We start from the raw sequence: 22,250 nt of genomic DNA, 5'->3' as shown, positions 1-22,250 counted from the left end.
CTGGGAGTACGAACCCTGCGTGGATCACCAGCATTTGGTCTTGTGACGGCACATGTACCAGTATCACGCATTCGCTGAGTAAGTCTTGCAAACATGGTGTGAGCTGGACTCCTACGACCCGGATATCGTTCTTCGTACAGACGACGGGCGGCTCGTACATTTTGTCTAGCTTCCCCTTAAACAAGCATCATGTCCGTTTACTCACTAAACGTGTAATACATTGAGCTCCACTAAAACGTCGCCATTTTCAGAACCACAGCGAAAGAAATGACACCACGAGTTTGCTTGTACGACAGAACAGTCAACGACAGACCACCAGTGATATCAAAACACACTGCGACACTGTGATGTCACGCTGCGCAATGCTATGGCACGGCACGAACTGAAGAAAAGAGGTGAGGGCGCCACCAATGGAAGTAAAAAGGGGCGGGGGTCAGCATTCGACATCGTACAGTCCTCTCGAGCGCTGCCTGGCGTCGTAAACACGCAATTCACCACAGCATCGTCTGTCTCGCACAAAGCCCAATGGGTTGCCTACGCTGACTTTTTCTGGGGATACAGGGGCTTAACTACGCGTTTCCGGCAACATGTTTATTGGCAAAAAATGGATGCAAATAATAAGAGCTTTCTACCCTCAAGTATTGTAACATGAATTTTGATACAGCCTGTATTAGGGTAAAGTTAAGTCCATAGATAAAGTGCCAGAACTATAATACAATTTTCATAAAAATCTTAATATTTTATGTTTTTAATCTAATAAAATAATGAAACCATAATTTTTATAGTGTTGGCTGTATAGTTGACGTAATGAAAGGTTGCGTCTTCGTACTCATACAAGAAAAACATAGCTAGCCATATCATCTTGTTTCCTGAGAGTGTGGCTGAATAAAAAATTTACTTTATTTTAAACTAAATAAAAATGAAAACTGTTTAAATGGATTGCTTTTAATAAATCATATTTATAAACATTATTGCATTATCTTCTCTTTAGTTTAAAAAAATTTAATCTTACTGCCTTTACCCCATTTATACAAACGATTTCAAAAAATTGAAGAAAAAAAATCTAAAACCATTTTCTGGAAGTCTCATAATTTTTTTTTACCTGAACTATTTCTTTAAAAGTGAAATAATTTTTATCTTTTCTACTAGCTGACCCCGCAGACATCGTACTGCCTAATTAAATTGCAATAAAGTCCTGTCAAAATTATTTGTAATGTGACATTTTTTTGTTCATGCATATATTATAGTCAGGGCAAAAAATTCTCCTGAAAAGAACCGTCACCCTGGTGATAGGGCGTTGTGAATAAGAAATATAATTAAATAAAACATATATAAGCATTTTAAAATAAGTAATCTATTTATTGTTAATCATGTGAAACATAATAAGTTTTATTTACATTGTAGTGCTTTGTAATATACGATGTTGTTTGTTTGATTATCTGGCGCATAGACAAACAAATCTGATGGTTTTCCAACACGGGAACAGGCAACATACAATTGACCATGTGAGAAACATGGGTTTTCCAGATTAATACACAAACACTTAATGATTGCCCCTGGGACTTGTTTATGGTCATAGCAAAAGCAAGCTGAACTGGAAACTAGTCCTTTAAAGTCAAACGGCACATCATTCGGAATCAATGGGATGCGAGGTATGAGAACGTCCTCTCCTTTATATTTTCCTTTCAGAATAGTTGATTCTATCACGTTTTTTAGTAATTTTTTTTATTGCTAACCGTGTGCCGTTGCAAAGACGCGGTTGGTTGATATTTCGCAACATTATAACAACCGATCCAACCTTTAATTGAAGATTGTGAGGTGGCAATCCTGGCAAATCCAGCGAGTTTAAAAATTCTGGTGGATATTTCACTACATTATCTTGGTTAATAGCGGAATCAACTGATTTATATATCCTTGATTCGCCTGTAATTTGTTCTTGTATTTTTTAATTTAATTCATTTACATCTATGTTTTTTGCAGCCAATATAGCTCGTTCGCTCAACCAATCATGGTTTCTGTAATTTTGAGAAACATCTGGAAACACCTTCTGAATAAGTTCATCTTTTGATCGAGTTAACTGACATAAACTTGGAGGAATGTCAATGCAGCCAGTCAACATTTCTATAGGAAATTTGCCATTACCAATGTCAATGAGTTGTTTAGAGAATATGTTTCCAGATTGGTCATTTTGCAACTCGACACGCATATTCTTGCTTAAATGAAGTACTTTGACATGTCTCCACAAATTGGAGGACTTTAGACATTAATTGAGTTCATCAGCTGGTGTTGATCGTGGAATCACGGGCAATGTTTGACGAAAATCTCCTGCTAATAAAATCATAGCACCACCAAATTGGTTATGATTGCTCCGTATATCTTTTAATGTTCTGTCTAAAGCCTCCAAAAATTTTTTATGTGCCATCGTGCATTCATCCCAAAAAATTAATTTACATTGCTGCAAGACCTTTGCCATTGCAGAGTTCTTAAAAATTTTGCAGGTAGGAATTTCATTGCTTTGCATATTTAATGGCAATTTTAATGCGGAATGGGCTGTTCGACCACCTTCAAGCATAGTTGCTGCGATTCCCGATGAAGCGAGTGCAAGTGCAATTTTATTTTATGAGCGAATCGTTCCTTATATTAATGAAATCAAAAAAGATTTCCTGTACCAGCAGGTGCATCTTAGAAGTAAATCTCTCCAGTTTCATCATTTATTACTTTCATAAGATTATCAAATACATACTTCTGTTGTTCATTCAACAGTGGAAGCTTCGTTTGAATTAATTCTTTTAAAGTGTTGAGATCATAAATTTTTTCTCTATTCAACTCTTGGTTTAAAGCATCATGCATTGGACGATTGGGCGCGGCCAGGCCTAATTGAATTTATAGTTTGTGGCACATTTCCTCAACTGAAATCAATGCTTCGTTGTAAATTTCTTCATTGATTTGTATATTTGGATTTCCCATTCTATTTCGTATTTGATACATAATATCATCACACATATTATCTTTGTACTTGATCCACAAATCAATTGGGTTTGATGGGAAGCATGTAGATAAGATTATAAGTAGTATAGTTTGGGGGCTACTAGATCAGGCGCCAGGCGGTGGTAGTGGTGTCGGCGTCCGCCATCTTGGATTCTGACGTCACGGCAACCATCTTGGATGGTTGTGACCTTGACCTTTGACCTTGACCTTGAATTTGATCCCCAAAAATCGCCAAAATCCGCCAGAATTGGGCAAAATTTGCCCAAAATTCCTCAAAAATCGCCAAAATTTCCATTTCTGTGGAAAAAAGTTCCGCCAAAAAATCTCAAAAAATTCCACAAATTAAAAATTTCTCTATTCGAGGGAAAAATTTCCCGTTTCGAGGGAAAAATTCCCGTTTTTAGTCCTTAAAAATCCCAGCGGCTGAAAATTCCTAAAACTGGCTTATGCATCCTTAACTCAAGCCTCAGTTAGGCCTCTATCAGAATGTGACCTTGACCTTTGACCTTGACCCCGACGGCCATCTTGGATCCACCATTTTGGATGACGTCATTTTGTTTTCTAGAAAATTCCGGCATTGTGTTATCCGCCATTTTGAATTATGACGTCACCGTTGCAATTTTCGTTACGGTCGCCATCTTTAACTATGTTATTATTAATCTTAAAAATTTCGCGTCTGTGTCACTATCACAGACGTAAAGACATCATCACCGTAGCTACCAGTTATAATACCAGGAGCTGCATCAATATCACTCATTTTATGATATCTTTTCCACATTTCAGTTGTCAGAGATGTACCACAATATATGATCTTGTGAGATCACAATAGTCTCTATTGTTTTCTAGACATGGTTAGCTCCATTCTCATTTTCTTTAAAAGCATATGTGTACAGTTTTATTATTTAATCCTTCAACCCATCATCCCAAACTCAATTAAATCATCTTAGTATATAGAAAAAAACAATCATCAACAAAGTTCCCTTCATGAAATCTTAGGAACCACATCATCCTTTCCACCTATAGTATAGTTTCTTGAGCCCAAGAGTCTTTCATTATATATACCATGCAGTGTTCTTCAAGAGATGTGGTATACCACCATTTCTACATACAAATCCATCCTATCAATGATTTGTTTACACATAAAAAACCTTCACGTTATTTTTACGTGTTTTATTAAATTACCACTTCGACTAAAATAATTACCACACCTAGTAATTTCTACAAACGACTCTATGCCCAAGACATTTTAACCATCATCTGTCTGAAAACAACCATGTCCCATCTATATCACATAGTAAAAGAGGGTTAGAGGAGATAGGTCAAACGACAAGTGCTAATCACCCATAGGGCAATAACCATGAGTTCGATACCTATCTCATGTAGAAAAATATCTTCCAATGCATACGAGTGTAAACTTATTCACGTTCATCTAGTCAAAAGTACATAAATTTAATCACGTTAACCTCAAAGAAAATATAAAAAATTCTCAAGGATAGAGGCATAGACTACACGATCGAGACACGCCTACCGTCACCCACAAATGAACATTGACCCCTCGCGCAGGAGTTGCAAGCTAGCAGATTGCTACGACAGTCATATGTTTTGCTCAAGACAAGCATACATTACATCGCTAGCCTTCCAACTCAATACACGTAAAACTCCAGTGAAATCATAAGTTCTTTCTGGAACCACTTCAAAGTATACATCACTGAACCAGAGCAGAAAATCAGCCTACGAATGTATATCTTGATACCTACAAAAATAAATGTGTAGCACATATACGAGAGGAGTCGATTCCTACACACCATACTCAATACTCTGATAATTATAAGCAGCAAAATATTTCAAATCAAAACCTTAGCCACTATACATTCATTTTCCAATGTTGTAAAAATTCATGTTAGTAATCAGCAACGAAGGAGTGAGCAACTTGGACGAAGAACAGCTTTCCAAGTATCCGGAATCTTACTGATACAGCCCATCCAGTGCACCAGCATACCCCGAATGTGGTCAATTGACAAACATTCTTTAATTTTTTAATATCAACTCCGTAGTGTACACCAATATATGACAGGTTACGATTTAAGACCATAAATTTCCCTCAAGTCTGTTATGTTTATTTCAAGAAGTAATAAATTATTTTATACATAATAAATGAAGTTCCTATCATATTTGCTCTAATGTTACGGCATTACCTGTACCAACACATTACCAAAACATTACCCATAAAAAATCTTAAGAATGAAGATGACATACCCAGACAAAAATTATTTTAGCGAAAAAAAAAACAGTCTTCAGCATTATTGGTAAAAAAAATAATACACACAAACAAGACAAAACACGCTTTACAAATTCGACCTAAATTACGTGTCACATGAAGTTTGTTATATTTAAATAAACGATATAGGTTAAGAAAAAAAAATTCTTTAATTCTTTTATTTATTTAAATTTGTACAATTATACACAAAGAAATCTGGCACTGTATATTTATCGTATACATTTCTCAGTTCATGTGACATTCACTTTTATTAAAATAAAATATTATATTTCGTTTTTAGAGTGACAAAATACAAATAATTCATACAGATCACGATACATCAGATCAGGAGTGTAGCACCTTAGAGGACCATAAATTATTTTAGAAACCCGCCTTTACAAAATTTATAATGTTTTTTTCAAGTATAATTTTCGTGTAACCTGTACACCGCACTTAACACACAGAAATTTTACACGGTCAAGATTTCTTCTGCAGCCATGCTTTTCATGGATGCGTGTACTTCGTAGTCGTTCAAATCGTTTACCACAGTAGCAGCACTGATACAGATATTCATCACAATTACCATCGCTTCCCCGCTGTACAACATGCAAATAAAATTTGCTTTTACAATGCCTAATCAAATTACTTTTGTTTGTGAAATGTACACTACACGGGTCACACGGAAATGTCACACGATTAGCGTTTCTTCTACAGACATGATTTTCATGTCTTCTTGCATGTGGATGGTATTTAAAACATTTGTCACAGTACGTACACATATGTCTCGCCGTTAGACCTTGAGTCACCGACGGCTCGGAAAGTATCTTACTTTCAATGCACACTGCTGTTGTAGGCGACGAAGGCCCGTATGTTGCATGAGCTGGAGATTTCCCAGTCGACATTGACAGATCATCTGTACTGGATGCCAAAGAATCTGATGTATACACGACTGATGCAGAAGCTGGGAATTGCTCACAAAATGTTGTATTTACCAAATGCGATTTAGTTGCAGTTATCGGAGTCTCCTCTGCGTTCGATAATGCATACATTGAAGTCTCTTGGAGTGAAGAGACAGTAGATACAGCCATCATCGAGATCTCTGGGGATGGTAGCCTCGTTACCATCGGAATTTCTGTAGCTGCCCTCATCGTTGTCATCGAGATCTGCTTCGTCATCATCACCTCCGTCGTCAGGGACCCCGGTGAAGACGCGAGACCCTCCGTCAAGATCTATGCAGTCGTTGACCCCGCCACCATTGGGATTTGTACCGATGTCGACGTTGCTACCATTGAGTTCGGATACACATCAATATTCATATACAAGACTTATATGCAGACGAGCCAATCCATCAGATCTGCACTGCACCACTACAAGAGATGGACTGAGGGACCTGCTGTCTAAGACTCGCTTAAATAACCATGTTCGCTTGTATAATCCGCAAGTCAATACATCATCCATTGTTATTACTTAAAAAAATTAGGAATTTCAAGGAATGAGAATTTAAATTATATATACAATCAACTAATCACACATCCTACATACACGGTTAATTTAGACTTAATAGAGGAGCAAGAATCTGTAATCAATGGAACTTTCACAACCCAAACAAAATTTAAAGTAGGTACCCAAATTTAAATATTATTATGTAGAGCTACACATAATATCCAACTGACTCCAAATGACTACAACACATGACTAAAATAATTTATACGATACCAGGCTAGGTCCATAGTCATTTTTTTTTGTACCTCTCATCTACAGTTCAGAGGACCTTCAGGGTTGACATAGCTACAGCCAAGACATGTCCAGTACCATACATCTTCAAAGCCTTCAAAGTTGATCCTTGTTAAGCCTTACGACAAAAGTCTCCGAAACAAGAGACCTACTCTACAAGTTTACTAGACATTTTAAGCTTGTCATAGCACACATCGATAAAATCTTCGTAAATAACCCAAAATATTATCAGACCACTAGCATTCGATTTATGCACATACAGTAGGTCACCAACATATTCGTCAACACATGACCATTCTACATTAAGCTCCTCACTTACTTATATCAGCCTACTCGACTACAATCAGCTCACATAAATTAAAAGAAATCAAATAACATCCTATTATTTATTTACATTCGATTATTTAACAGCATGCCGACTGCTAATTAAATAAGCCTGACAGTGAACATGTTAGCAAAGTTAACTTTTATATAGGACCAGGAATCCATTGAACCTTCAGAACCTAGCTACACATACACAGTGCTGGATGCAAGGAATTCTACACTCATAAGCCATCACTGACACTCATATTACATAATAGGCACTTGAGTCAACACTCATTTTCCATCATTAAAATTCACACAAATGCAAATAAACCATCATTGACACTCAATTCAACACTCACATTCCATAATCTAATCTCAATTCGGCACTCATTTTCCATCATCGATACTCAATTCAACACTCATTTTCCATCAACGCCACTCAATTAAACACTCATTTTCCGTCATCGATACTTAATTCTACTTATTCTTTCCTTCTTCGACACTCATTTTCCATCATCTTCATACAGTAAAATGGAAACTTTACATCATCCACACACACACACACAGAGATACATATATAAATATATTCATACTCAACTCAATTCTTTAAAGTAGCAAACACATGAACTTTATTAGGGCATGAATAACGACACGTTTAATAACAATTTTTAAAATTATATGTATATCAAAAATACAAAAGTATAAAATTTCATCAGTCTATACACATTACTAACTTATTATATATACCCAAAAAATCTAAGTTCATCAAGAATAGTCCACGTTTCTTTGATAACTGATACAATTTCGTCATCTTGCGAAACAAGTAAAAGTCGCAACCTGTTCACCAACACGTTCGGGTATTTCCACGATATATAATCAATTTCACTTGATGACACCATCTTCTTCGAATGTTTGCTGTACATATTCTGAAAATCGTTGTAATAACGATTTTGATAATTTGTATCATCATCATCGGTGCTGTCCACATATTTATCAAACACACTGACATCTTCAACTTGCATATCCCAGTATTTCGAATTTTTTGACATTGGAGTACCATCATTGGCAACAAGCTTACTTGCTAATTTTCCAAAAAAATATTCCAAAGTCCGTAGAAGTCTACTATAAGACGACTTGTCACTTTTTCTGGAGATGTTACTTTCATTATCTTCTACCTTACTTATATCTTCAACACCAGTTAAGCTATTTCCTTCCTCAAAACCTGGAGATATTTTAACACAATCGCTTTTAAGGCTAGGTAGATCAATTTCATTGTAAGACATACTGTCCCCGAGCATAACGTCTCCATCTACGTACTTTATCTCCTGCGCGAGCTTGGCTTTACAAGTTTTATCGTGTCTTTTTAAATTATCTTTTCGTGTCAACCGTCTACGACACTTGTCACAAATTAGTATTTGACGGAATGAGCTTTTAACACAATCTGTCTTTTCATGTCTACGAGCATTATAGCTGTTATCAAAGTATTTGCTACAGTATGTACAATGTCCTTCAGATCGAGATCGATATTTGTGTATCGTACCTTCACTAGACTGTACGTACTCCATAATGGTTGAATAGCAACTAAAAGTATTTTTTAGGTACTTCGTATTTTTATGCATGAACATTCATCATTTATTTACGACAAAAATTTTTTTTTTCTCATTTTGAAAAAAATAAATAAATCATGTTTCACGTAGTTTTACTACCCACCTTCATATTTCCTCATATGTTATGTTGTAAAAGCAACCAAAGTTGGTTGTAGGTTATGGAATGCTCACTCTCGATCTCTTGGAAAAGGTGTGCCTCCCTAGATCTCAAGAGGAAGAACATTGCCTTATTTAAAAATTAGTGAATAATACCATGGCCTAGCAAGAATCACAAGATAATCTATTCTCATATTAGAAACCATCATGTATCAGTTGTCTGTATATGCAGTCAATGATTTGTGTGGGATGCAGGATGCTCCCTAACGATCGCAACAGAAGGAGGGCTTCGCTAGAACTCAAGGGGAAGGGAAATCTTCGTGTGTGATAGTGTTCCTCAGTTGCTTCATGACGTAGTAATCGTCTGATTAATGAACTTTTGTTTTTGCCTGATTTACACCTGTTAAAATTATTTTTTAAGTGTTGATTTGATAATATGTCTTCGGAAATTTATACGAAACTCTGAATAAAATTACCTGTCTTAGACACCAAGGACAATGCAGTTTATCCTTCATGTTAATGCTTCTCAGCTGTCTCAAAGCATATTATTTTTCTGAGTAAGGTTATTATTTTTTAAATCCACCTGATAAAAATATTGTATGTGCTGATTTATTGACAGAATTTCACTAATTAAATGTAACTCTGAATAGAAATGACATGACTCATTAAGTAAAAAATTCTTCATGCAGGGATAGATTTCTCACAAATAATCAGGAGCACTCGGAGAAAACCATCAGATTTCTCACAAATAATCAGGAGCACTCGGAGAAAACCATAAGATATCTAGTCAGGTATAATCAGGAGCACACGGAGAAAACCACCATAATATTGTCAAGAATAATCGGAAGCACACGAAGAAAACCATCAGGGAGGATGTCGTTTATAAACATCATAAATTACCACATTTTTTTTTAAAAAGTCAAAATTTAATCCTGCTTAAGCAAAGAGTTCACAAGCTGACTTGTGCCAGAACTCTTATGTTGCTTAAGCAAAGAGTTCACAAGCTGACTTGTGCCAGAACTCTCATGTTGCTTAAGCAAAGAGTTCACAAGCTGACTTGTGCTAGAACTCTCATGTTGCTTAAGCAAAGAGTTCACAAGCAGACTTGTGCTAGAACTCTCATGTTGCTTAAGCAAAGAGTTCACAAGCGAGCTTGTGCAAGAACTCTCATGTTGCTTAAGCAGGATTAAATTTGGACTTTAAAAAAAAATAAAAATTTGGTAATTTATGATGTTTATAAACGACATCCTCCCCGATGGTTTTCTTCGTGTGCTTCCGATTATTCTTGACAATATTATGGTGGTTTTCTCCGTGTGCTCCTGAATATACCTAACTAGACATCTTATGGTTTTCTCCGAGTGCTCCTGATTATTTGTGAGAAATCTATCCCTGCATGAAGATTTTTTTACTTAATGAGTCATGTCATTTCTATTCAGAGTTATATTTAATTAGTGAAATTCTGTCAATAAATCAGCACATACAATATTTTTATTAGGTGGATTTAAAAAATAATAACCTTACTCAGAAAAATAATATGATTTGAGACAGCTGAGAAGCATTAACATGAAGGATAAACTGCATTGTCCTTGGTGTCTAAGACAGGTTATTTTATTCAGAGTTTCGTATAAATTTCCGAAGACATATTATTAAATCAACACTTAAAAAAGAATTTTAACAGGTGTAAATCAGGCAAAAACAAAAGTTCATTAATCAGACGATTACTACGTCATGAAGCAACTGAGAAACACTATCACACACGAAGATTTCCCTTCCCCTTGAGTTCTAGCGAAGCCCTCCTTCTGTTGCGATCGTTAGGGAGCATCCTGCATCCCACACAAATCATTGACTGCATTTACAGACAACTGATACATGATGGTTGCTAATATGAGAATAGATTATCTTGTGATTCTTGCTAGGCCATGGTATTATTCACTAATTTTTAAATAAGGTCAATGTTCTTCCTCTTGAGATCTAGGGAGGCACACCTTTTCCAAGAGATCGAGAGTGAGCATTCCATAACCTACAACCAACTTTGGTTGCTTTTACAACATAACATATGAGGAAATATGAAGGTGGGTAGTAAAACTACGTGGAACATGATTTATTTATTTTTTTCAAAATGAGAAAAAAAAATTTTTTGTCGTAAATAAATAATGAATGTTCATGCATAAAAATACGAAGTACCTAAAAAATACTTTTAGTTGCTATTCAACCATTATGGAGTACGTACAGTCTAGTGAAGGTACGATACACAAATATCGATCTCGATCTGAAGGACATTGTACATACTGTAGCAAATACTTTGATAACAGCTATAATGCTCGTAGACATGAAAAGACCGATTGTGTTAAAAGCTCATGCCGTCAAATACTAATTTGTGACAAGTGTCGTAGACGGTTGACACGAAAAGATAATTTAAAAAGACACGATAAAACTTGTAAAGCCAAGCTCGCGCAGGAGATAAAGTACGTAGATGGAGACGTTATGCTCGGGGACAGTATGTCTTACAATGAAATTGATCTACCTAGCCTTAAAAGCGATTGTGTTAAAATATCTCCAGGTCTTGAGGAAGGAAATAGCTTAACTGGTGTTGAAGATATAAGTAAGGTAGAAGATAATGAAAGTAACATCTCCAGAAAAAGTGACAAGTCGTCTTATAGTAGACTTCTACGGACTTTGGAATATTTTTTTGGAAAATTAGAAAGTAAGCTTGTTGCCAATGATGGTACTCCAATGTCAAAAAATTCGAAATACTGGGATATGCAAGTTGAAGATGTCAGTGTGTTTGATAAATATGTGGACAGCACCGATGATGATACAAATCATCATAATCGTTATTACAACGATTTTCAGAATATGTACAGCAAACATTCGAAGAAGATGGTGTCATCAAGTGAAATTGATTATATATCGTGGAAAGACCCGAACGTGTTGGTGAACAGGTTGTGTCTTTTACTTGTTTCGCAAGATGACGAAATTGTATCAGTTATCAAAGAAACGTGAACTATTCTTGATGAACTTAGAATTTTCGGGTATATATAATAAGTTAGTAATGTGTATTGACTGATGAAATTTTATACTTTTGTATTTTCGATATACATATAATTTTAAAAATTGTTATTAAAACGTGTCGTTATTCATGCCCTAATAAAGTTCATGTGTTTGCTACTTTAAAGAATTGTGTTGAGTATGAATATATTTATATATGTATATCTGTGTGAGTGTGTGTGGATGATGGAAAGTTTCTATTTTACAGTATGTATATGATGGAAAATGAGTGTCGAAGAAGGAAAGAGTATGAAGAATAAAGTATCGATGACGGAAAATGAGTGTTGAATTGAGTGTCGCTGATGGAAAATGAGTGTCGATTTGGGTGTCGATGATGGAAAATGAGTGTCGAAGAAGGAAAGAGTATGTAGAATTAAGTATCGATGATGGAAAATGAGTGTTGAATTGAGTGTTGATGATGGAAATTGAGTGTCGAATTGGGTGTCGATGATGGAAATTGAGTATCGAATTGAGAGTCGATAATGGAAATTAAGTGTCAAATTGAGTGTGGATGATGGAAATTGAGTGTCGAATTGGGTGTCGATGATGGAAATTGAGTGTCGAATTGAGTGACGGTAATGGAAATTGATTGTCGAATTGATTGTCGATGATGGAAAACGAGTGTCGAATTGAGTTTCGATTATGGAAAATGAGTGCCGAATTGAGTGTCGATTATGGAAAATGAGTGATGAATTGAGTGTCGGTTAAGGAAAATGAGTGTCGAATTGAGTGTCGAATATGGAAACTGAGTGCCGATGATGGAAACTGAGTGTCGACTATGGAAAATGAGTGTTGAATTGCGTGTCGATAATGGAAAATGAGTGCCGATGATGGAAAGTGAGTGTTGAATTCAGTTTTGATGATGGAAAGTGAGTGTTGAATTGAGTGTCGATGATGGAAAATGAGTGCCGAATTGAGATTAGATTATGGAATGTGAGTGTTGAATTGAGTGTCGATGATGGTTAATTTGCATTTGTGTGCATGTTAATGATGGAAAATGAGTGTTGACTTAAGTGCCTATGATGTAATATGAGTGTCAGTGATGGCTAATGAGTGTAGAAATCCTTGCATCCAGCACTGTGTATGTGTAGTTAAGTTCTGAAGGTTGAATGAATTCCTGGTCCTATATAAAAGTAAACTTTGCTAACATGTTCACTGTCAGGATTATTTAATTAGCAGTCGGCATGCTGTTAAATATTCGAATGTAAATAAATAATAGGATGTTATTTGATTTCTTTTAGTTTATGTGAGCTGAGTGTAGTCGAGTAGGCTGATATAAGTAAGTGAGGAGCTTAATGTAGAATGGTCATATGTTGACGAATATGTTGGTGACCTACTGTATGTGCATAAATCGAATGCTAGTGGTCTGATAATATTTTGTGTTATTTACGAAGATTTTTATCGATGTGCGCTATGACAAGCTTAAAACGTCTAGTAAACTTGTAGAGTAGGTCTCTTGTTTCGGAGACTTTTGTCGTAAGGCTTAACAAGGATCGACTTTGAAGGATTTGAAGATATATGGTACCGGACATGTCTTGGCTGTAGCTATATCAACACTGAAGGTCCTATGAACTGTAGATGAGAGGTACAAAAAAAATTGACTTTGGACCTAGCCTGGTATCGTATAATTTATTTTAGTCATGTGTTGTAGTCATTTGGAGTCAGTTGGATGTTATGTGTAGCTCTACATAATAATATTTAAATTTGGGTACCTACTTTAAATTTTGTTTGGGTTGTGAAATTTCCATTGATTACAGATTCTTGCTCCTCTATTAAGTCTAAATTAACCGTGCATGTAGGATGTGTGATTAGTTGTTTGTGTAAATAATTTAAATTCTCATTCCTTGAAATTATTATTTTTTTTAAGTAATAACAATGGATGATGTATTGACTTGAGTATTATACAAGCGAACATGGTTATTTAAGCGAGTCTTAGACAGCAGGTCCCTTAGTCCACCTCTTGTAGTGGTGCAGTGCAGATCTGATGGATTGGCTCGTCTGCATATAAGTCTTGTATATGAATATTGATGTGTATCCGAACTAAATGGTAGCAACGTCGACATCGGTACCAATCCCAATGGTGGCTGGGTTAACGACTGCATAGATCTTGACGGAGAGTCACGCGTCTTCACCAAGGTCCCTGACGACCGAGGTGATGATGACGAAGCAGATCTCGATGACAACGATGAGGGCAGCTCCAGAAATTCCGATGGTAACGAGGCTACCATCCCCAGAGATCTCGATGATGGCTGTATTTACTGTCTCTTCACTCCAAGAGACTTCAATGTGTGCATTATCGAACGCAGAGGAGTCTCCGATACCTGCAACTACATCGCATTTGGTAAATACAACATTTTGTGAGCAATTCCCAGCTTCTGCATCAGTCGTGTATACATCAGATACTTTGGCATCCAGTACAGATGATCTGTCAATGTTGACTGGGAAATCTCCAGCTCATGCAACATACGGGACTTCGTCGCCTACAACAACAGTGTGCATTGAAAGTAATATACTTTCCGAGCCGTCGGTGACTCAAGGTCTAACGGCGAGACATATGTGTACGTACTGTGACAAATGTTTTAAATACCATCCACATGCAAGAAGACATGAAAATCATGTCTGTAGAAGAAACGCTAATCGTGTGACATTTCCGTGTGACCCGTGTGGTGTACATTTCACAAACAAAAGTAATTTGATTAGGCATTGTAAAAGCAAAGTTCATTTGCAGGTTGTACAGTGGGGAAGCGATGGTAATTGTGATGAATATCTGTATCAGTGCTGCTACTGTGGTAAACGATTTGAACGACTACGAAGTACACGCATCCATGGAAAGCATGGCTGCAGAAGAAATCTTGACCGTGTAAAATTTCTGTGTGAGAAGGGCGGTGTACAGGTTACACGAAAATTATACTTGAAAAAAACATTATAAATTTTGTAAAGGCGGGTTTCTAAAATAATTTCTGGTCCTCTAATGTGCTACACTCCTGATCTGAAGTATCGTGATCTGTATGAATTATTTGTATTTTGTCACTCTAAAAACGAAATATAACATTTTATTTTAATAAAAGTGAATGTCACATGAACTGAGAAATGTATACGATAAATATACAGTGCCAGATTTCTTTGTGTATAAATGTACAATTTTAAATAAATTATAGAATTAAAGAATTTTTTTATTTTTCTTAACCTATATCGTTTATCTAAATATAACAAACTACATGTGACACGTAATTTAGGTCGAATTTGTAATGCGCGTTTTGTCTTGTTTGTGTGTATTATTTTTTTTTACCAATAATGCTGAAGACTGTTTTTTTTTTTTTCGCTAAAATTATTTTTGTCAGGGTATGTCATCTGCATTCTTAAGATTTTTTATGGGTAATGTTTTGGTAAAGTGTTGGTACAGGTAATGCCGTAACATAAGAGCAAATATGATAGGAACTTCATTTATTATGTATAAAATAATTTATTACTTCTTGAAATAAAAAATAACAGACTTGAGGGAAATTTATGGTCTTAAATCGTAACCTGTCATATATTGGTGTACACTACGGAGTTGATATTAAAAAATTAAAGAATGTTTATCAATTGACCACATTCGGGGTATGCTGGTGCACTGTATGGGCTGTATCAGTAAGATTCCGGATACTTGGAAAGCTGTTCTTCGTCCAAGTTGCTCACTCCTTCGTTGCTGATTACTAACATGAATTTTTACAACATTGGAAAATGAATGTATAGTGGCTAAGGTCTTGATTTGAAATATTTTGCTGCTTATAATTATCAGAGTATTGAGTATGGTGTGTAGGAATCGACTCCTCTCGTATATGTGCTACACATTTATTTTTGTAGGTAGCAAGATATACATACGTAGGCTGATTTACTGCTCTGGTTCAGTTATGTATACTTTGAAGTGGTTCCAGAAAGTACTTTACGTATGCTTGATTAAGATTTCACTGGAGTTTTACGTGTATTGAGTTGGAAGGCTAGCGATGTGATGTATGCATGCCTTGAGCAAATCAAATGACTGTCGCAGCATTTTTCTAGCTTGCAACTCCTGCGCGAGGAGTCAATGTTCATTTGTGGGTGACGGTAGGCGTGTCTCGATCGTGTAGTTTATGCCTCTATCCTTGAGAATTTTTTAAATTTTTTCTGAGGTTAACGTGATTAAATTTATGTACTTTTGACTAGATGAACGTGAATAAGTTTACACTCGTATGCATTGGAAGATATTTTTCTACATGAGATAGGTATCGAACTCATGGTTATTGCCCTATGGGTGATTAGCACTTGTCGTTTGACCTATCTCCTCTAACCCTCTTTTACTATGTGATATAGATGGGACATGGTTGTTTTTAGACAGATGATGGTTAAAATGTCTTTGGCATAGAGTCGTTTGTAGAAATTACTATGTGTGGTAATTATTTTAGTCGAAGTGGTAATTTAATAAAGCACGTAAAAATAACGTGAAGGTTTTTTATATGTAAACAAATCATTAATAGGATGGATTTGTATGTAGAAATGGTGGTATACCACATCTCTTGAAGAACACTGCATGGTATATATAATGAAAGACTCTTGGGCTCAAGAAACTATACTATAGGTGGAAAGGATGATGCGGTTCCTAAGATTTAATGAAAGGAAATTTGTTGATGATTTTTTTTCTATATACTAAGATGATTTAATTAAGTTTGGAATGATGGGTGGAAGGATTAAATAATAAAAGTGTACACATAGGCTTTTTAAGAAAATGAGAATGGAGCTAACCATGTCTAGAAAACAATAGAGACTATTGTGAAGCTCACAAGATCAAATATTGTGGTACATCTCTGACAACTGAAATGTGGAAACGATATCATAAAATGAGTGATATTAATGCAGCTCCTGGTATTATAACTGGTAGCTACGGTGATGATGTCTTTACGTCTGTGATAGCGACACGGACGCGAAATTTTTAAGACTAATAATAACATATATGTAAAGAATATGGAAGCCGTAGCACGCGAGACCAAATTGATCATCCAAATGATAGGATAATAGGTTAAATCTTCTACTTGGTTCGCGAAATGATGAAATTTTATACATCCTCAAAGAAACATGAACTAAGAAATGCGGGGTTTATAGAATAAAACCTACTTTTTTATCTATGTATATTATTGGGAATAAATATACAATTTAATATGAGTTTTATTAAATATCATTCTTACATATGTACTTTCAAGCTATTGGCGTCTACAGTGCTCATAAAGTATATAAAATGTTTACGTACCTGGTTCTTTGTTTACCATGTATATTTTGCATTTTTTTTAAATTCGAATTTGTTAACGATCAATGGCTGAAATGATGTGCGTTATAAACTATAAGTCCTTCTATAACTGGTGTGATTTATAACACTGTGTAATTTGAAGGATAATATGACCAATAGGATGTTATTATGATGTGACATTGGCCTGATACTTCGCTTGAATGAAATTTAAATGTTAACTTTGTGATGAAAGCTGCTAGTGCGTGCATTGCGTGTTCATTTTATTTGACGAATTTGCTTCCAAATGTGTTACCTTATTTTGGTGTGGTGCTTTTTTATAATGATGTTTTGACTCGAGTATTATAGTAAATGGTTCTTGATTTGACTAACGTATTATTCCAACCGGTGCATGTATATAAACGAGTCCTAGACAGCAGGTGGCTCAGTGGTTTTTGACATCGACGGTGTACGGATCACCTAGTTTGTTTCTTCTGGTGCATAAGTCGTGTAACTGCTTGTTCTTGTGAACACGATGGCATCTTTAACATCTAAAACGCTGAACTTGATGGAGGATGTACCATCGACTATGGGAACCCTGACGTCAGCTACGGCGGAGAAGGTGCAGATCCCGTCGGCAACGGCGACGTCATCAAAAGAGGAGACTTCAACAGTCACGATACCGTCAGCAGGAGAGACTTTAATGCCGGTGGTGCTGGCTACACAGGAAAACTCGTCGAACTTCGTTTTGCCCTCGATGGAGACTTCAATGTATGGAGATTCAACAACGACTAACGAACATCGGTGCTGTTACTGTGACAACATTTTCTCGAACAACAGCAATGCTCGACGACACGAGAGGAGAGAATGTGCTAGAACCCTTATCATAATATGTTTGGCTGTATTAAGTGTCGCAAGCAATTTACAAGAAATGCTAATTTGAAGCATCACTTGGAGACATGTAAAGGTCCTGCAGAGCGGCAAAAAGTAAAGGTATCGGTGCAACAACGATGCATCAATGTGCATAAGAGCATGCCTAGAGATGACGCACTGCGGCAACGTTAGTATCTGGATCGGGTCTGAAAGGCTCGTCTTCATCATCCCGGTATCCTTGCAGCTACTGTGATATGTCGTTCGCATTTTCTAATGTTGCACGAAGACATCAACGGAGTCAATGCATGAAGAATCCATCCCGTATAAAGTTTCGTTGTGATGGGTGTCATGAATGGTGTACACGTATTGATAGTTTGCGACGACATGTGAAAAAATGTAAAGGAGAAGTTCGTGTGTCTACTGAAGAATTACCTGTAGAAATTTCGACTCCTCGCTTTAGATTGGAGACTCGTAAGAGAACAAGCAAGAAAACCGATGTGCAGCAACTAAATGCTATAACATCTGGACAAGAAAATAAACCTAAGACTGTGTTCGGCGCATTACAAGTGAATGATAATGGCTTCTACTTGGCGCAGTCTGCATTTCGTGGAACGTTGAAAGACTACTATTATCTGAATACGTTCGGTGAGTCGAAGGACATTTGTACTTTTCTTGATGATATCAGACAGGACATAATCAATCAGCTTACTGATGACGTTGCAACAAACGGTCCATTAAAATACAACTTGTGGTTGGACTGTATATATGGAAAGCCGTATCCATTCGAAAATGAAGTGAAGAAGTGCGCATTCAAGACATCGGCTGCAGTAATTTACAGTTCTGACGATGTGAAGCATACTGTTAAAAATGGTATCCAGAAACTCTGTCAAGAAGAGGAGGACTATGTCTGATAAGGTTCTGGTTGGACTCTTTCTAGTATATGCCGATTGGTGCTAAGAATTAGTCATTTCATGCCTATGCGGACCTAAATGATTATAAGATTGCTGGCTTTCGCAAGTGTTCGTGTAGTAGAATATATATTATGTAATAAAGTTTATTTTGTGAAAGAACTTGTGTTGTTTTATTTCTCGAACCTACCACTATTATATTATGTTTATTTTTTTTATCATCCTAGATAGTACCAAGGAGCTTAGTCGATCTAATTACTCATTTTGTTGGTTGCAAATTTATTTAATGATTTCTGAACTTTTTCCGAATTAATAAGTCAATAAATACGAATTTCCAAGATGGTGGTGTTGACGGCTTATAGGATGATGGTAGTAGAGGTTTTAAAGTCTCTTTAAGAATGTTGAACATGATTTATTGAAATTATTATTTTTTACATAAAATTAAACATTATTGCATCGATCGGGTATCGTACCGAGGACAGGAGCGGATCGAATCAATATTTAAATTAATGAGTGATTTATTTAATGAATTTTGGAACTTTTCCCAAATTTCTAGCTAAATAATTACGGATTTTCAAGATGGCATCCAAATTTCAAGATAGCGGGTGTCACAGTAATAAATGATTACTGCACTTTAGTGGATAAGAAGTAAAGTAACATGGTATCGGTACACTGTAGCAGACGAAAACAAGATGGTGGTCTGGTGATCTCCAGCGGACGAAGACAAGATGTCGGACGTGACGTCATGTTACCTGACGATATATGTGCTATGAAAAAAAAGTGGTGGGGGGAAGTCAGTCTGCCTGCAGCCGCCATTGAAGAAGGAGCCTGTCGTCATTTTTAATATTTTTTTTGCACTCGTCGGGTTCTAACCAAGGACTCCGAGCTCCGTGTCTAAAAAGTACGTTTTATAAAAATAATATATTAAAATTTTATTAATTGATTTTTTTTATGAATTTAAAAAAAAATTCATTAAAATTGGATAATAAATGAAAAAGTTAAAGATGGCGGATGTAAAAAAAATTGCAATGGTGACGTCAAAATTCAAAATGGCGGAAAACAAAATGTCGGAATGTTCGAGAAAATAAAATGATGTCATCCAAAATAGCGGATCCAAGATGGCGGATCCAAAATGGCCTCCGGGGTCAAGGTCAAGTCCTGATAGCGGCTTAGCGGCGGCTAGCTCTTAGGTGTTTTAAGCCGCTATATGGACATTTCTAGCCACCGGGATTTTTAAGGACTAAAACGGGAATTTTTCCCTCGAAACAGGAATTTTTCCCCCAAAAACGGGAAATTTTGAGTCATTTTGAGTCAATTTTGAGGAATTTTGAGTCAAAAGTGCCCGCCGTGACGTCACAATCCAAGATGGCGGTCGGCACCACAGGCACCACATCCTGAATCCTGGCGCAGGAGGAACTATTATATACTACTCATAACGAAAAGTACAACGTTTCTGGAATCGGAGATGGCAGTTGTGTCGTAAATATTGTTTTATTAAAATTAAATTTTTATTGTAATTTAGAATTTGTTTTTTTTTTATCTAAAAATGTTATTTTTATTCTCGCCTATAATATAACCAACGACTGGGTTGGATTGGGTAACTTAACATTTGAATTAACATTTATTTTAATTTTTTTAATTTTTGGGAATTTTCTTATCAAAAAATTAATTTTAGTGGTTGGGTCAATGTTAAGGTCTTGTCCTCGTCAGCTTAAGCCGTTTATAAGAATTTGTGTTCTTTAAAGGCAAGAGTCTTCTGAGGCATTCCTCATTTAGAATATTTTAATTTTTGAGAAAAACAATGGCATATTTTCCTTAAAAACAGGAATTTTTCTTAGAAGTCGGAAAATTGTTAGGAATTTTGTGTAAGTTTTAAGAAATATTTCGGCCAAGCTCGTCGAAGATTGCCTCTGTAACTTCAGGTCGGTCGGTCATTCACCCCATCCACAATTCACAACCTGAAACCTGTGCCTGTAAATACCAATATATACCTACTACTTACACTGTTTATCAATACGAGCCTGAATACATATATATGTATAGACACAACACAAACATTTAAGAACCCATCAGGAACCCCAGACATGACAGCCAGAAAACATTAACGGTTGGGTTTTAATTTCTATTTTAAATGGTCGGGAAATAAATTGGTAATGGCAAAGAAGAGTTGGCCTACATTGCTGTTTAGTTTAGTTGAGTGTGAGTACCTTGTATGTGGCCAGGTCGTCCACGACACACGTGAGCGTAGCTTCCCGTCCCACGGGTACCGTCACAAAGAAGAGTAGGCCTACATTGTAGTTTAGTTAAGTTGAGTGCGAGTACCTTGTATGTGGCCAGGTCGTCCACGACACACGTGAGCGTAGCTTCCCGTCCCACGGGTACCGTCACAAAGAAGAGTAGGCCTACATTGTAGTTTAGTTTAGTTGAGTGCGAGTACCTTGTATGTGGCCAGGTCATCCACGACACACGTGAGCGTAGCTTCCCGTCCCACGGGTACCGTCACAAAGAAGAGTAGGCCTACATTGTAGTTTAGTTTAGTTGAGTGTGAGTACCTTGTATGTGGCCAGGTCGTCCACGACACACGTGAGCGTAGCTTCCCGTCCCACGGGTACAGTCACAAAGAAGAGTAGGCCTACATTGTAGTTTAGTTAAGTTGAGTGTGAGTACCTTGTATGTGGCCAGGTCGTCCACGACACACGTGAGCGTAGCTTCCCGTCCCACGGGTACCGTCACGTTCACGATGGCCTCGCCGAACTTCGGGACATCTGCAACAAGGACCACCTCGCAGCTATAGAACCGTGATACTCGGGAAGTAGACACAGATATTATGCTGTCATAGAGAAACCGTTTTGCTATCCAGGAAATAAAACTCATGACTTTTTTTAAAATAAATGTAAGGATTAAGAAAACAGAATAGACAACAAATATAATTTTTGAACAATACACAATGAAATTTGTTATAAAACACTGTGACCTGGTGTTTACTTTTTCTTTGTTGGATACCTTTTTCTTTATGCTTATGTTTTTTTTTGTTTTATTTAATTTATTTTGTGTTATACGGGATTTTATATTCGTATTTTCGTATGTAGTTCTATTTTTTTTCCATTTCAGGTAGTTGCATTTTACCTTGGTGATTTTTTTTTATGTAAGTTGGTACTACTGGCAATATGGTTTCTGAAACGATCCAGTTGCCTTTT

At 36.4% G+C, this 22,250-nt stretch overlaps 1 protein-coding gene across 1 annotated transcript in view; it reads right to left on the bottom strand.

The window, feature by feature from the left end:
• LOC134533678 (protein CEPU-1-like) overlaps window positions 1–21,813 on the bottom strand; it is a 381,962-nt gene extending 360,149 nt beyond the window's left edge. Inside the window, exon 1 of the mRNA XM_063371224.1 lies at window positions 21,721–21,813. The gene's annotated coding sequence lies outside the window, so the exon portion shown is untranslated. The remainder of the gene's footprint in view (window positions 1–21,720) is intronic.
• Between the last annotated feature and the right edge of the window lie 437 nt (window positions 21,814–22,250).

The sequence above is a fragment of the Bacillus rossius genome, chromosome 7 (genome assembly GCF_032445375.1).
Source record: "Bacillus rossius redtenbacheri isolate Brsri chromosome 7, Brsri_v3, whole genome shotgun sequence".
NCBI lineage: Eukaryota > Metazoa > Arthropoda > Insecta > Phasmatodea > Bacillidae > Bacillus > Bacillus rossius.
Note: the sequence above shows the minus strand (reverse complement) of the source record. Positions and strands in the feature narration are given on the sequence as shown.